This window comes from Astatotilapia calliptera, chromosome 3, assembly GCF_964374335.1.
Source record: "Astatotilapia calliptera chromosome 3, fAstCal68.1, whole genome shotgun sequence".
NCBI lineage: Eukaryota > Metazoa > Chordata > Actinopteri > Cichliformes > Cichlidae > Astatotilapia > Astatotilapia calliptera.
The window spans coordinates 70,844,513-70,862,159 of record NC_137424.1 but is presented as its reverse complement, the minus strand read 5'-3'; the positions used below and the strand labels follow the sequence as shown (position 1 = coordinate 70,862,159).

Sequence of the window (17,647 nt, the reverse complement as noted above, 5' to 3'; positions counted from 1 at the left end):
ACCTGCTGCTTTCGGTTGTCCCCAAAACTGGTTGAAACTTAAAGGAGAACGAGCTTTTTCAATTGTGGCTCCCAAACTTTGGAATATGTTGCCTTTAAATATTAGACAGGCATCTACGCTTCTTCCTTTTAAGTCTCTTTTGAAAACACAAGTTTTTTCAGCATTTAGCATTTAGACTGGTGTGAGTTGATATGCTTTTTTCCCTTCATGTGCGTGTTTTAATGTGAATGGTTTTATCTTTTGTTTTATATCCTGTTTTATTTTTGTACAGCACTTTGGGCAAACTTTCCACCTTTTAAATGTGCTATATAAATAAATTAGATTTGGATTGTATTTGAAAATCATTAATCTATAAATCAACACTAAACTTTCCAGGTGATGGCTATCTGATCATTTGTAACCTCTAATTATAAATTATTCCAACTCACTGGAATCAAGAAAATTTTATAGATAAGATATGATAATTTTATAGATAGATATATATTTTACTTTTCTATATTTAACAAATAGCTTCCGAATCCTCTTAGGTAAAAAAGCAACTAAAGTCTGACATCTTGAAGTAAAATGTGAACGGTAATCTATGGTGTGGAGGGCAAAATATTAATTAATTCAGTGTGAAAACACTGCCACCATGTGGTAAAAGTGAAACATTACATAATTATGAAAAGACACATTTGTGGGATCATAAATTATGCATATGTATACGTAATGCACTGAGTATAATGTGACTGATTCTTCACCAGATTTACCTTTTGTTAAATCTGTTGTGCAGAACAGAAGAAGAGCACTGTCAGGACCCCCTGAGTTTCACAGAAAATCAGACTTTACTTTTCACAGAACGTTAAAAACACATCATCTGTGGTGATCTTAAGATGCCCCCAGCAAAGTCACAGGAGTGTTATACCCACTGAGATGTAAAGTCATCCCTCTTACCTAAATGGACATTGATTCGTTTCTGAAAATAGCAGCAGCACAAATTGGTTGTTAATAGATTAGTACGACTGTCATGCTGCTATGAGAGAGTATTGGGGCCATTTTAAGAAAAAAAAAAAAAACATTGTCAATTTTGAGATTAAGCTCCAAACTCATATTTGACAAAGTTGAAATTTGGCCCTGTTACGACCCGTCTAGGGCCAGGCCATAACATGAGCGAGGCACTCGCTTCCCCCCCCCCCCCCCCCCCCCCAAGACCCGAGCAGTCACACGCAACAAATCCGTTAGATGTGAAGTGATTTATTTACAAGGTGAATAAAGAGAACCAAAACGGGAGTGTCAACACTTCAGGGTGAGCCAAGGCCAAAACAATAAACAAAACAAACCTACACAAATCCCGCACCCCTGACCTCACCAAAATAAAGTCAAAAATAAAGACAGAGTCTGACCTCCTTAACCAACTCAAAAACAGGAGAAAACGGGTGATCAAAATAAACGGCAGCTCACCCCTACCCACTCCACTTCCACAATTTTCGCACGTATACTGCAGCCAGCGGCTACCACAGGACTACTGCTGGGTGATGAGGAGAAATGCGAGGACCTCTCCCGCTGTAGCGCTCCAGCCTCCTTTTATTGGGCGGGTCCTCCAGCTGGATCCAATCACGCCGGGGCAGTAAGTCCACGCACCAATCGGAACAGGGCCCTGGCAGAGCTGAATTAACATAGACAAAAACACAGCACCTGCACAAACAAACACACGGACATACAAGTTCGTAACACCCCCTTCCATAAGAATTAAACAATCCTTCTAGTGTTTAATCCTAGACTACAAAATTGCTCTCGACAGGGCGTCCGCGATGACATTTTCCGTCCCTTTCTTATGCCTGATCTGCAGGTTGAAGTCTTGCAAGAGAAGGGACCAACGCATAAGTCTCTGATTTGAGTTTTGCATCTGGGAGAGAAAAACCAATGGGTTATGGTCAGTGAACACTTGAACAGGGATAGAGCTGGATCCGATATACACCTCGAAATGCTGTAGGGCTAACAACAAGGCAAGGGCTTCCTTTTCAATGGTACTGTAGTTCATCTGATGTTTGTTGAATTTTTTTGAGAAGTAACAAATTGGGCGATCCACGCCGCAATGGTCTTCCTGCATAAGGACAGCTCCTGCACCAACCGCACTAGCGTCAACCTCGAGCTTGAAAGGGGACATGAAATTCGGGGCCGTAAGAACAGGGGAACTGCACAGTAATGCTTTCGCAGACTGGAAAGCAGTCTGACAAACAGGCGTCCACACAAAAGGCTTCTTCGGACTGATCAAATCGGTGAGAGGAACGACGACAGTGGCAAAGTTCTTACAAAACCCTCTATAATAACCACACATTCCTAGAAATCGGCGCAGCGCCCTTCTCGTTTGTGGGACTGGAAACTCAACGATCGCCTGTATTTTCGCGGTCACCGGCAGTATCTGTCCCTGACCCACCTGTTTTCCCAGATATGTGATGGTGGCTCTGCCAAATTCAAATTTGGCTAGGTTCAACGTAAGCGAGGCCTCCTGAAAACGGCTGAAAACAAGAGAGAGTGTTTGTAAGTGGTCAGACCAGGTGGATGAGTAAATGACAACATCGTCCAGGTAGGCATCGCAGTTATTCACGCCCGCCAGTACTTTGGCCATAAGGCGCTGGAAAGTAGCGGGTGCATTACGCAACCCAAACGGCATAACCGTGTACTGGAGAAAATGGTCCGGTGTAACAAAAGCAGATATTTCAGAGGCTCGGGGAGTTAAAGGTACTTGCCAGTAACCTTTTAACAAATCAAGTTTGGTTACAAACGATGCCGATCCCACTCTATCAATACAATCCTCCATTCTAGGAAGAGGAAATGAATCAGGTTTGGTAACAGCGTTAACTTTCCTGTAATCATTACAAAACCGAGGAGTGTTGTCGGATTTTGGTACTAGCACACACGGCGAACTCCATGCGCTGGCGCTCGGAAAGGCTAAACCGTGTTCTAAGAGATAGTCAACTTCCTTCTGCATTATCGCCCTTTTCACTGGGTTCACTCGGTAAGCATGTTGCTTAATCGGTTTATGTCCTTCCACATCAATATCGTGGCACAGGACCGCAGTTTGACGAGGGTGATCAGAAAAAAGTGATAAGTTGTTTTCTATCAGATCAGTGATGTCAGCTCGAGCGGGTTCAGACAGGTGGACTAAATATGTGTCTAAATCATTTAAGATCTCCGAATTTTTCAACCGGCCGCTACCCAGCGCTTCACTTTTCTGGAGTAGCCCGTCATCAGAGGGTTCATAGGGAGAAACAGTACTAGCGGCGCACACTGGAGACGGCGCACCCGAAGGACTCCTCGAGTGAAACGATTTTAACAGATTAATATGACAAACCCTAGACTTTCTCCGGCGGTCTGGGGTCTGGATCACATAGTTGTTGTCAATGAGTTTTTGTTCCACCACATATGGGCCAGCGAACTGAGCTGATAAGCTGGACCCTACCACAGGCAACAACACCAACACTTTCTCTCCCGGCTGAAAACTTCTGCAAACAGCTTTTTTTATCATAGCGAGTTTTCATTTTAGCTTGCGTATGTGACAGATTCTCTCGAGCTAACTGACATGCAAGGTGAAGCTTTTCCCGAAGTCCGCTAACATAATCCAGAACATTATGCTGAGTTTCAGAAGTTTCTGACAACCACCTCTCCTTCAGAAGGCGGAGGGGACCGCGGACCACGTGTCCAAACACCAGATCCATCGGACTGAATCCCAAGGATTCCTGAGTGGTTTCTCTGACTGCAAACAACAATAACGGCAGACCCTCATCCCATTCTCTATCCGACCCCGCGCAGAACTTGCGCAGCATAGCTTTGAGGGTTTGATGGAATCTTTCCAGAGCACCTTGACTTTCCGGGTGGTATGGACTGGATTTTACATGTTTTATGTGCAACTCCTCCACAACCTGTGCAAACATTTTTGAGGTGAAATTCGTTCCTTGGTCTGTTTGAACAACCTTTGGAAGCCCGAAAGTAGAGAAAAATTTAAGTAGTGCTTTTAGCACCGGTTTTGCTTTCAGCGTGCGTAGTGGAATTGCCTCTGGGTACCTTGTTGCTGAACACATTATTGTAAGTATGTATTGGTGTCCGGATTTGGTTTTTGGCAGGGGACCCACACAATACAATATTACTTTTTCAAACGGCTCACCTATTACTGGAATAGGATGTAACGGAGCAGGTGGAATAGGTCTGTTAGGTTTCCCCGCCATCTGACATGTGGTACAGGTACGGCAATATGCCACCACATCAGCTTTCAACCCTGGCCAAAAGAAGTTGCGCAACACCCGATGATATGTTTTGTTCACCCCAAGATGTCCAGCCATGCTGGCATCATGCGCTAAGCTAAGCACCTGCCCTCGATGTGGCTTCGGCACCACCACCTGCGTAGCACCAGGCAAACCACACCGGTCAGAGGACCACCTCCTCATAAGAACTCCATCTTGCAAAAAATAAGAAGTGGGTGATTCACTTCCTGCACCCTTAGCTGCAGATAGAAAACAGGGAGCCAGTGATGAGTCATTCTGCTGAGCGGTTATCAATGCATCCCTATTCAATTTCTCATCCAGCTCTGGCATCAGTTTCATCACATCGCTTTTTGTTCTGTCACTCTCACGGCTGGGAGATATTCTCTCGTCTGGCATCGCCATAAACGTGTCAGCAACATCCATAACGTCATCAAATTTGCGTGACTGCGCACGAGTGATTGCACAAACAGGAAACACATTTGACAAAGGGGCGGCAACCTCGGTGACAGAAGAAATAGGCGTTTCCACCACTTCAGGCGGTGGGAAAACTGTCCCACCAGCCAAGTCATTTCCTAAAATAAACGAAACCCCTTTAATCGGCAACTGGGAACTCACCGCAACTTTGACATGCCCCGTTTTCACGGGCGAATGTAAATGGACTTTGTGTAACGGCGCCCGAAGAACGCTCATCTTAATTCCCCAAACCAACACATCCGAATCACAAGCAGTTTTATCTGACAATGGTAGTACACTATCCAACATAAACGACTGATGCGCACCTGTGTCCCGAAGAATAGTAACAGGCACTTTGTCCCCCTCTTCTCCCGTCACAGAAACAAAGCCTTTCGTGATGAACGGTTTAAAACGTGGCTCTATTTCTGCATCCACATGGTGCAAATCACGGGTGAGAGTGGAATGCGATTTAGGCAAAGGGACAACTTTGATGAGACCTACGCCCGCTGGATTTCTAGAGCCTTTGCGCTGCTCTTTCCTCCGGAGCGCAGGACAGACAGCGATTAGATGTCCGGGTCCGCGACAATAAAAACAGTCGCGATTAACACCATCCTCCTGTCTATCTTTCAGTCCTATCTTTGGTGACTTTATCTTCCTTTCCTGTCCCACCCTAATATTCTGTGAGACAGCGGCTGAAAATATAGTTGTGGGTGAGAGTAAACTCATCAGCCATCACTGCCGCTTTAGCAAGTGAGGGCACCTTTTGCTCATTCAGATAAATAACTACTTGGTCCGGCAAACATTTTTTGAATTCCTCTAACAAAAGAAGCTCTTTCAGCCCCTCGAAATCCTGTGCTTTACTGGCCTGCAACCATCGTTCAAACAGGCGACTTTTTTCACGGGCAAACTCCACAAATGTCTGATTGGCGGTTTTTTCACACTTCCTAAATTTTTGACGGTAGGCTTCTGGGACGAGCTCATATGCCTGCAACACAGTCTTCTTCATGACGTCATAATCCAGGCTATCTTCAATTGATAGCCTGGTACACACCTCCTGGGCTTTGCCAACCAATTTGCATTGTAACAGCAGCGGCCAAAATTCCTTCAGCCAACTTAACGCGGCCGCTATACGCTCAAAAGCGTTAAAATAGGAATCCACTTCGGCCTCACGAAACGGGGGAACCAGTTTAACGTGTTTGGTGATGTCAAAACCTGTCGGGACCACGGTGGACGTACTAGGATGACTAGAGGCAGATGTGGAGGGCTTTCGCTCCAGCTCCAAAGCTCTGACACGGAGGTGCATTGCTTGTACCTCAAGCTCTTTAGCACGGGCTTCCACCTCCCTAATACGGAGGGTCAAACGGAGATCTTCCGTAGACCGCCCCGCCAGGGGTTCCCCGGCCGTACCAGACTCAGCTGCTTCAGGCTTCGCCCCAGCAGCATCAGGGTCCGCCTCGGCTGTGTCAGAGCCCGCCTCAGCCGCATCAGAGTCCGCCTCGGCTGGTAGCACGTTAACAGGCCCTTTGGCATCCGACCCCGGCTCAGCCTCCGGAGCCACCTTCACACCCCCGCCATCAGGCTGCTCTACAGCTGCCTGCGGGGCAGGAAGAACGCCTCGCTCCACCAACTCTGCACACAAAGCGTCCCTAACCACCGCTTTGCGGGCACCATAGGACACTTGAACATCATTACAACTAGCAATGATAAGCAAATCCGCTTTTCTGCACTTCACAATTCTATCCCACGAAGGCGAAGTAACAAAATCATCCAAAGAAAACTCCATAATGCCACACACCTACCACCCCCACACCCAAGAAAACCGCCAACAGACCAAACACACGCAAAAACCCACAGAAAAAGGCAGAGGACGAGCCCCCAATTCATGTTACGACCCGTCTAGGGCCAGGCCATAACATGAGCGAGGCACTCGCTTCCCCCCCCCAAGACCCGAGCAGTCACACGCAACAAATCCGTTAGATGTGAAGTGATTTATTTACAAGGTGAATAAAGAGAACCAAAACGGGAGTGTCAACACTTCAGGGTGAGCCAAGGCCAAAACAATAAACAAAACAAACCTACACAAATCCCGCACCCCTGACCTCACCAAAATAAAGTAAAAAATAAAGACAGAGTCTGACCTCCTTAACCAACTCAAAAACAGGAGAAAACGGGTGATCAAAATAAACGGCAGCTCACCCCTACCCACTCCACTTCCACAATTTTCGCACGTATACTGCAGCCAGCGGCTACCACAGGACTACTGCTGGGTGATGAGGAGAAATGCGAGGACCTCTCCCGCTGTAGCGCTCCAGCCTCCTTTTATTGGGCGGGTCCTCCAGCTGGATCCAATCACGCCGGGGCAGTATATCCACGCACCAATCGGAACAGGGCCCTGGCAGAGCTGAATTAACATAGACAAAAACACAGCACCTGCACAAACAAACACACGGACATACAAGTTCGTAACAGGCCCTCACAGTCGTTTCCAGCCGAACAACTGCCACAGTGCTTATACCCTCTACAAAATGCTTGTGTAGATGAATCAGTGAAACACATTGGTCTTATTGTGTCTTGTGATACAACACACATATTCTTTATTGCACAAGACTGTAAATATCCATATTTCCACTCCCAGCTATTTCATTTAGCACAAATCTGGCAAACTCTTTCATGTTTGTGTGTTTTTTCCTTTTAACCAGATGCAGATGTGTGCGCCATCTCTTCTAACTTTGCTATACTTATCACCACAATGTGTTTGTTTCTGAAGACATTCTGAATTATGATTTCACTAACTAATATACACGGGATATAGGCCCTTTGCACATTACTCATTTAGCCTGAAAAAATATTAAATATTCCAACAAAAAATACATAAAACATATAAAAATGTGTTTTATGTATTTTTTTTACTCTGGTCTGAGGTGCTGGGGGGACCAGTTAGAGACCAGCAGCTGGACGTCAGTGGTTGGACTGGTGGACTACTTCAGTGAAGAGTAGACGACGTCTGGCTCTGGTTTAAAGTCTGAACACAAACACACACAGTTCAAACAACAGGAAACATGATTACAAGCTTTGTAGTTCAGTCAAGACCTCCAACCTCCATCTCTCTGCATCACACACAGTCCCAGTTCAACTGGGTCAGAGCTCTGAGTTTGATCCAGGATGAGGTTTGATCAGCTTATCTTAGCATCATGGATGCAAACAGGATGAGCAGCGAGCTTGTCTCTATGCAAAGTCAAAGATAAAGAGCAGCTGTACCTGGGCCTGCTTGTTCTGATGGTTGTTTGTCCATAACTGACGTCTTCACTTCTCACTGCTGAGTAGATCACAACTACAAAATAAATATCTGCAAAATGAAAACAAAACTCATTGAAGCTACAACAATACACCAGTGTAGCTACACAAAGCAAAACATTTTTACTGTTTCTAATGTTTCATCACGAGAGTCCATGACAGTGCCGGCCACTGCAAGGGTCACATTTGCAACCAGATGAATTTGTCCCACAAACACTGTTTGTGTGACTTCCCAGAGTTTATCGTCCAATATAGTGAAGAAATAACAAGAACTTTCTTTCTGTTCTTCACACGGTTCAATAACCTGAGAAATGTGATGGGTCATGAACAGGAGGAGCTACATGGCACCGATGTTCTGCTTTATAAACCGCAGCATCTTTGTACAGTTTTTTCTCTCATCTTAACACCTCTGCTGTGAAACACTGAGTGACCACAAAGAACTGGAGGCTGTTTCTGAGAAAGATGCAGGTGGACGACCACAAAGCTGCCATCTTTTTCCACTGCAGACTGACACTCTTCACCACAGAGCAAAAAGCAAAGATGTTCTCACAACATGAACACTATTGTTAGACAAACCAGTAAAAACTGTGGTGAGAATGAACTGTGTGATGGATGAACTGTAATCAACAACAGGAAGTTGGTTTTACAGTTTGCCGAACTTTGAAACGGTAAAAAGTGTTTATTATATTAAACAACATCTTGTCAATTCAGTCGTTTTCTTTATATCGACCGACAACCAACAACCGACAGTCTCGGTTGTTGTGTCCTTGGGCAAGACACTTCACCCGTTGCCTACTGGTGGTGGTCAGAGGGCCCGGTGGCGCCAGTGTCCGGCAGCCTCGCCTTTCTCAATGCGCCCCAGAGCAGCTGTGGCTACAATGTAGCTTGCCATCACAAGTGTGTGAACGTGTGTGTGAATGGGTGGATGACTGAATGTAGTGTAAAGCGCTTTGGGGCCCATAGGGACAAAGTAAAACACAAAGTAAAGCGCTATACAAATACAGGCCATTTACCATATGCAAATATGGCAATAAATTGACGTGGGCCAAAAACCAGACAGCAGATACATGTCAGACTAATCAGAGCTGCTCTAAGGTCCTACTGCTCAATTACAACACTGATAATGTTCTGAGTGTCACAACATACCTGCCATCTGGACCTGAGGCTGAGTCATTAGTTAAAATCAAAGACTCTCTAAAGAAATTTGCTGATCTGTCACATTTATTTCTGCTTATCTGCAGGGGAAGCACCCTAAGAAGAGAAGCCCAGAACTCCACCTCCTTGGCCACCTCCTTGGCCACCTCCTCCAGTTTGTCCAGGGAAACACCATCATTCCCAAAGACTGCTGAGGAATATTATCTCTAAAGCAGTGGTTCTTAACCTTGTTGGAGGTACCGAACCCCACCAGTTTCATATGCGCATTCACTGAACCCCTCTTTAGTGAAAAATAAAATATGCTTTTTTTCAAATTCAAGACATAGATATGTTTTTTATTGGTGCACAAAATGAGCCGTGCATGTCACGGTGGAGGCTCTGCCGAACCCCTGAGACCGACTCACCGAACCCCTAGGGTTCGATCGAACCCAGGTTAAGAACCACTGCTCTAAAGCATGTCCTGGGTCTGCCCCTGGGCGTACTCCCAGTGGGACACCTCATCCAAGAGGCATCCTTGTCAGATATCCGAACCACCGCAACTGGATCCTTTTAATGTGGCGGAGCGGTGGCTCTACTCTGAGCCTCTCCGGGATGGCTGAACTTCTCACGCTATCTCTAAGGGAGAGGCGAGGCACTCCTCGGTGAAAACTCACCCGATTAAGCAAACAGAACCACATCATCTGCAAAAACCAGGGATTAGATTCTAAGGCTACGTTCACACTAAATGCGAAAGTGCATCAAATCTAACTTTTTTTGACCCTATGCGACCCATATCCAATCATGTTATGACAGTTTGAACAGCACAAATCCGATATTTTCAAATCCGACCTAGGTCACTTTTGTACCTACCAATTATCAGTGCCAGAAAAGACAAACTAGAAAGCATGGGGCAGAAACTGGAGACGGAGCGAGTCAATGGACAGAAACGGAGTTTTCTGTCTAGTTAATTTGTCAAAATTCTTTCGGTTATGACTCTGCAGAAATTGATATATTGCTGCAACAACACCTACTAACTCTGTAGCTGCCATTTTTACTTCCGTAAACAGAGCACGTTGTGTGTGATTAGTAGGATCTGCTAAATTGGTCCTGGGATCAGATAAAGAGCAATTCAAAAACTCCTTTGAGCAGAGGTCCATCGGGCCTGGCTGGGCATAGCCCAAAAAAGGGACATTAGTCAACCCTTTTGTATGCCCACCACCACCACCACCACCCGCACAAGGCACTGTAGAGGTCAGGAAACATTGTGTGCTTGGCAGTGGCCAGGAGCGGAGGCCCTGGCAGACGGATCCCTGGCTATGAACATTAGGGAGTTCATATTTGACACAATAAAATAAATGCAATATATCTCACATCTTTCTATTAAATATGTGTTCCTGTTTCAGCTGCCAATTAGCTCTTTTTGGGGCAGGGATAGCTCAGTAGGTAGAGTGGTCGCCCCATTATTGGAAAGTTGGTGGTTCGAGTCCACTGAACGGTTACCCTGAGGTACCCTTGAGCTAGGTGCCGTCCCTACACAGTGCTCCCCAGTGTGGCTGCCCACTGCTTCACTGAGTGAGTGGGTCAAACGCAGAGAGAGGGGATCAATAAAGTATACACTATTATTAGCAACTATATTTGTTGAAGATTTTCATTTAGATAAAATTGTAATGTCTCTCTGTTTACATGTTTTTTTTAATCATTTTTATTATTGGTTTGCAATACTTCTTTAGGAAAAGATTATTTATATACTTACTAAGAATATTAAAAACAGACCTTTGACCCACAGCCCACCATAAAGAAAAAAAAAAAATACTACCTCGTCTTTCTTTGTCAGATTGTTCTTGATGAACTGATATCTCAATGATGACATAAGTGATGAGGTCGTCTTCTTCACTTTCTTCTTGATTTGCTGAAATGATCCAAATAATGTGAATTACATCTCTAAACAGAGATTCGACCCAGAATAAATCTCAGACATGTGGTATCTAACCAGATACGTACTGATATCATTACCTTGGCCTTACTCTTTATTACTCTTTATTTTATTTAGGACAGTGCATGTTAATGAACATACATGTAAAAAAAAACTTACATGAATGTAAACATACCAGATTATAGCCAAGGGCTAATTTCCATCTGTTGTCCATAAAACATAAAAAGTAGACATAATAATTCATAAAAAATTCATAATTCATCCATATTAAAAACTCCATCACCAAACTCACACATACACACCATTCTATTCCCAAATAAAACATTAAAACTATACAACTTCAGGAACACTTAGAAACCCTCTAGTTATTTTTGACCAGATTACATCAGTGTGCATATTAAAATTAATATGTGAGCTTTTTTTCCCTGTTTGTCTCAAAGTGGTGCCGAAAAGCAAGATTCCAACGATGCACGAGTGTTTCTTTGTCAGTCACCTTTTTCACTCACTATGTGCTTTTATTCCTCTCTGCATTTAAATATTAGCCCTTATACATCTCTACCTCTCTTCCACAGCGTGCCTCTGTCTGTCTGCCTCCCCTCACCCCAACCAATCACGGCAGATGGCTGCCCCTCCCTGAGCCTGTTTCTGCTGGAGGTTCCTTCCTGATAAAAGGCAGATTTTCCTTCCCACTTTCACCAAAGCAATTGCTCATAGGCAGTGATGCCGGTAACGCGTTGCTTAGTAATGCGTTACTCCGAATATGACCACTTTTTCAGTAACGACTAATCTAACGCGTTACTATTTCCATAACAGTAGTCAGATTAAAGTTACTTGTCCAAACCACTGTGCGTTACTATTTTTTAAGCAAAAAGATTTGGTTTCTTCTTTTCGTCTCAGCGGATGACAAACGCATACGTGTCGTGAAACGTCACATAAGCGATAGGTCACGTTTCCCGCTCACAAGCAGCCAGCGACGTAAAAAAGTGTAAACAACAATGGAGGGAGAGAGATGTTCGTTCTTTAGCTGGAAATATGGTCACTATTTTGAGTTTCTGTCAACTAAATATTTAAATATTAAGGTTCGTTGTACACTCTGTGTTGGCGAAAAAGTGTTATCTACCTTCAAAAACACTACGTCAAACTTAAAGAAACATTTGGAGTCGCAGCACAGCACAGTCAAACTCACAGAGAGAGTCCCACCAAGTGGTCCGAAGCAGAGAGCCGTGACTTCCGCAGAAGGTCCTACACCCCCCAAACAACAAAAGTTGGACTTTGGTGCAAAACCAGTAAGTGATGAAGAATTGATGAAGTTGGGCGCGCAGTATATTGTAGAAGAAATGCTACCTATAAACACTGTTGACTTGCCCTCGTTTCGTGCCATAATAAAAAAGACCCCTACTTCTGTTAATGCCGAGCTGCCTCACCGAATGACTTTTACTTCTTACTTGGAGAAGGAGTTTACAGAAATGGAGAGAAATTTGAAGGCCACACTAAATGAGATTGACTTTGTTTCAACTACCGCGGATATTTGGACTGCTAACAACAGAAGCTATATGGGAGTAACGCTCCACTGGATCAGTAGAACCACATTAGAGCGTCACAAGGTTGCATTAGCATGTAGGCGAATTCGTGGTAGACACATGTATGATGTCATTGGTACAGAAATCGAAAACATCCACTCCTCTTATGGATTACTCAACAAAGTAGTTGCAACAGTTACTGATAATGGATCCAACTTTGTTAAGGCGTTTCAAGTTTATCATCCTGTCACGGAGTCCGATGATGAGACGGAGGAGGAAGAGTCCAGCCCCAAAGACGATGATGTCACTTTTTCTGATCTGTCAGAAATCCTCTCGGCTGAGAATGAAAGTGATGGTCAGCTGTCTCTTCCCCCGCACCGCAGGTGTGCTTCGCACACCATCAACATAATTTGCACACGTGATGTGGAGAAACATTTAACAACCAATGCAGAGAGCAGGGCTGTGTATAGGAGCAGCACAGCAAAATGCACAGCTCTTTGGACCAAATCGAGTAGATCTACACTTGCATCAGAAACAGTGGAAGAAATCAGCAAAAGAAAGCTCCTAATACCAACATCCATAAGGTGGAATTCCTTTTTTGATGCTGTAAAGAGAATTGCAGAAATCCCCATGGGTGAGCTGAATACTCTGTGCACAAAGCTAGGACTGAGGTGCTTCAAAGATCAAGAATACCAGTTCCTGCATGAGTACTGCATGGCCATGAAACCTCTGACTGCAGCACTGGACATTTTACAAGGCGACTGTCCATATGGAACTTTACTACCAACACTTGAAGTTCTGATGCAGAAGACCCAGGCTGTGAAAGATGACCTCTCCAGGATGACTGCAGGCCTTCCAGATGCCATTGTACAGGTACGCTCTATCTTGAAATTAGTCAGATTTTTTGCTTCATACAATTCACAAATATGGAACAGAATATTAATTATCATTGAAAAATAAGATTAAAACAATTAAAATGTTTACAAGTAACCTAAAACAAAATAAATCCATAATACTGATCTCATATTAGGCATGGTTTGCAAATAATTCAATAACATAATAAATTGTAGGCATAAAAATATCAATTGTGTTTTTTTAGGCTATTCAGACTCGTTTCGCCGGTGTGCTGGACGACAAAGATGCCCTTCTTGCAGCTGCCAGTTGTCCAAAATTCAAACTCCGATGGCTGAGAGATGCAGGAAGGAGGGAGCGAGTTAAACAGCTTCTGACAGCAGAGTGTTGCACCACTGCTCCTCTGGCAAAAAACCCTGCCAGTGTGCCCAGTGCTACTACATCTAACAGCCAAGGTGAGATGGACTTTTTCACTTTTGAGGCAGAGCCAGAGGAGGAGACCTATTCTGCAGAAAAAGAAGTCATGGACTACCTGATGTCAGGCTACGACCTTCAGATTCTGCATAAATTTTCAAGCATAAAGACAATTTTTTTAAAGTATAACACTCCAACCCCATCAAGTGCTCCTGTGGAGCGACTTTTTAGTCTGGGAGGTTTGGTGCTCACGCCTAAAAGAAATCGACTTTCTGACAAAAGGTTTGAGAAGCTTCTGTTAATGAGGTACAACCACTGGTTTACTCGCTCCACTCTACTGTTTCCCCCATAACATGCCATCGCATGTTATGGGGGAAACAGTAGAGTATACTGTTTACAACATATACTGAAAAAACAGAGAATGGAGAATCCAATTTAAATAACTATTTACAAGTAATTGAATTAAGTTTATCAAAGTCACTTAATTAACTTATTAAAGTTTTCAAGTTGATTAACTTAAATCAATTACCTGCAAGGAAGTAAGGCAATTTAAGTTGGACCTGCAGTCTCTTTTTTTTTCATAAGATTAGTCCAAAGTTACAAAAGCGGACAATAGTGCTTACATGTGGATGGTATAAAAAGTATCTTAAGGGAAGTCAAGAAAGACTCTTTGTTTGTTTGTTTGTTTTTTTATAAAAAGTATTTATGTTAAATAAAGTCAAGAAAGACTCCTTTTTTTTCCCATAAAAAGTCCATCCATCCATCCGCGTCCGCTTATCCTTTTCAGGGTCGCGGGGGGCGCTGGAGCCTATCCAAGCTGTCATAGGGCGAGAGGTGGGGTACACCCTGGACAGGTCGCCAGTCTGTCGCAGGGCCAACACACAGGTACAGACAACCATTTGCACTCACATTCACACCTATGGGCAAATTGGATTAACCAATTAACCTATCCCCACAAGCTGCATGTCTTTGGACAGTGGGAGGAAGCCGGAGTACCCGGAGAGAACCCACACAAACACGGGGAGAACATGCAAACTCCACACAGAAAGACCCCGGCCTGATGGTGGAATTGAACTCAGGACCTTCTTGCTGTGCGGCAACAGTGCTAACCACCGTGCCACCGTGCTGCCTTCATAAAAAGTATTTATGATAAATGAAGTCGACTTATTTTTTTGGGCGGCACAGTGGTTAGCACTGTTGCCGCACAGCAAGAAGGTCCTGAGTTCAATTCCAACATCAGGCCGGGGTCTTTCTGTGTGGAGTTTGCATGTTCTCCCCGTGTTTGCGTGGGTTCCCTCCGGGTACTCCCACCGTCCAAAGACATGCAGCTTGTGGGGATAGGTTAATTGGAAAATCCAAATTGCCACTAGGTGTGAATGTGAGCGCGAATGGCTGTCTGTACCTGTGTGTTAGCCCTGCGACAGACTGGCGACCTGTCCAGGGTGTACCCCGCCTCTCGCCCTATGACAGCTGGGATAGGCTCCAGCGCCCCCCGCGACCCTGAAAAGGAGAAGCGGAAGCGAATGGATGGATGGACTTATTTTTTTATAAAAAGTATTTATGTTAAGTGAAGTAACAAGACTGTCTTTATTTTCATACAAACAAGTATTTCTGTCAGGAAAAAAGTTTTAAGTTCAACTTCAAATGTCAGGAGATATATTGTTGACATTACTGTTAAAATACACTTCCAATAAAGTGAGTATTGGCAAAATCGGTTGATGTTTTTATGTTGAGGCAGAGGGGAGTGTTATTGGCAGCTTCTGAAAGTAACTAATAAAGTAACTAGTAATCTAACTTAGTTACTTTAAAAATAAAGTAATCAGTAAAGTAACTAAGTTACTTTTGGAAGGAGTAATCAGTAGTCCGTAATATATTACTTTTTCTAAGTAACTGTGGCAACACTGCTCATAGGAGGTCATATGATTCTTGGGTTTTATTGTTTGGTTTGTTTGGTTTTTTAAATTTCCATCCATCCATTTGCCTCTGCTTATTCTTTTCAGGGTCGCGGGGGGCGCTGGAGCCTATCCCAGCTGTCTTAGGGTGAGAGGTGGGGTACACCCTGGACAGATCACCAGTCAGGCGCAGGGCCAACACACAGAGAAAGAAAAACATTCTCACTCACGCATTCACAACTATGGGCAATTTAGATTCTTTAATTAACCTATCCTGACCTTTCTTATTTATTTTGTTTAATGATCATAATGAATGTGAACTTTATTCTACTAAACAAACTCAGACATGAAAGATCAGGAAGTCTGAGTCTCACCTTCAGGTTTCCTGTGAACACATCGTCTCACCAGCAGAACCAGTAACACCAGTAGAACCCCAACACAGACTGATCCAACAAATGAAAGCACAGAGAGATCAAGAGGAGAGAGTGATGGAGGAAGAGTGATGGAGGTGGAACCAGGAGCAGAGCTGGATGTAGGTGGAGATGTGGATCCAGGTGGAGGTGTGGTGGTGTGTTTGTCTAAAACAAAGCAAACACAGTCATTAAGTTGTCGTCACATTGTGAATGTTGAAAGCTGCAGAAACACAGACAGGTGAGTGTGTCACCTGTGACAGTGATCCAGCTGGATGGAGACTCTCCATGACCGCTGATGTCACACTTGTAGAGGCCTTCATCAGACCTGGAAACATGCTGGATGGTCATGTGACCTGTAGGCTGCTTCCTGATGAGGGAGCCATCTTTATAGAAAGCAGCTGGGAGGTTGGAGGGAGTGGTCTTTGTTTTACAGAGCAGAGTGACGTCATCTCCCTCCATCACAGGGAGGACAGGACTCTGCAGGATCACTGATCCACCTCAACACAGAGACAAACTACAGCATTTCATCCATTTACACACAGCTTCATCAACTCCACACACTCAGCTTACCAGTGACTGTCAGGTTAACCATGTTACTGATGGGACCCTCTCTGGACTCACACCAGTAAACTCCACTGTCATGAAGCATCATAGAGGTGTTACATGAAGAACCAGCTGGTTTTCCCCATGTACTTCCACACTGAGACCTCTGTTGTTTGCTTGTGTTTCTCCTCAGAGTCCATCCAGCAGAGCTGTCGTCCTCCTCACAGCTCAGAGACACAAAGTCTCCTTTAAAGAACTGAGAGCTGCTGGGACTCACAGTCAGACGAGCTGTGAGGGTTACAATGAAAAACTGACAATCTGTTAGCATTTCTCAGGTTTAAACTGTGACAGAAGAAGGTTACTGACCTTGGTTTGTTGTGCAGCTCAGCAGTGAGATCAGAACTAAAGAGAAATGACACTCAGGTTGATTTGAGGTGAACATAAAGAACAACTCCACACAAACAGCTGACAAACACAGAAATCACACTCTTCTAATCATAGATTCTGGGTTAACTTGTTTAAATAACATCATATATACTGATCTTAGCCCGAGAGTGGTCTCTGTGCATCACCCGTATGAAGCCAGTATTGTCTCTTGTGTTAGTTAATTTCTTACTTATTATGTTGCTCTTGTATTTGTCACTCATCTCTCTTGTTGTCTCTGTGTTCACCTGTAACTCGTTCTCAGTCCAGTTGTGTCCTTGTTCTCTAATTTTCTCATGTCAACATTTAAGCCTTCACTTTTAGCTCAGGTCTTTCTGCAAAGTCCCGCATTCAGCTCGCTGTCTGTCTGCAACACACAGGCACTAACCACAGAACGCTCTGTTTCCTGAGCTGTAAAGTGCAATTAAATATATATATATATATATATTGTTTGCATTACCAATTCTCACTGCATACAAACTACTGATGTAAAAGTACACAGCAAATTCAACAGTGTTAAATGTTTTGGTGTTAG

General features: G+C 44.1%; 1 long non-coding RNA gene across 2 annotated transcripts; it reads right to left on the bottom strand.

Moving 5' to 3' along the window:
* Positions 1–7,253: 7,253 nt before the first annotated feature.
* On the bottom strand, positions 7,254–11,771 carry LOC145425758 (uncharacterized). 2 transcript variants are annotated; one of them, XR_013906493.1, is made up of 3 exons: positions 10,939–11,771; positions 7,953–8,040; positions 7,254–7,716 (listed from the first exon to the last, which is right to left on the bottom strand). It is a non-coding gene; the product is annotated as an uncharacterized LOC145425758 (long non-coding RNA). The 2 variants fall into 2 exon arrangements; XR_013906494.1 differs by lacking the exon at positions 10,939–11,771 and having other exon boundaries at positions 7,953–8,964.
* Between the last annotated feature and the right edge of the window lie 5,876 nt (positions 11,772–17,647).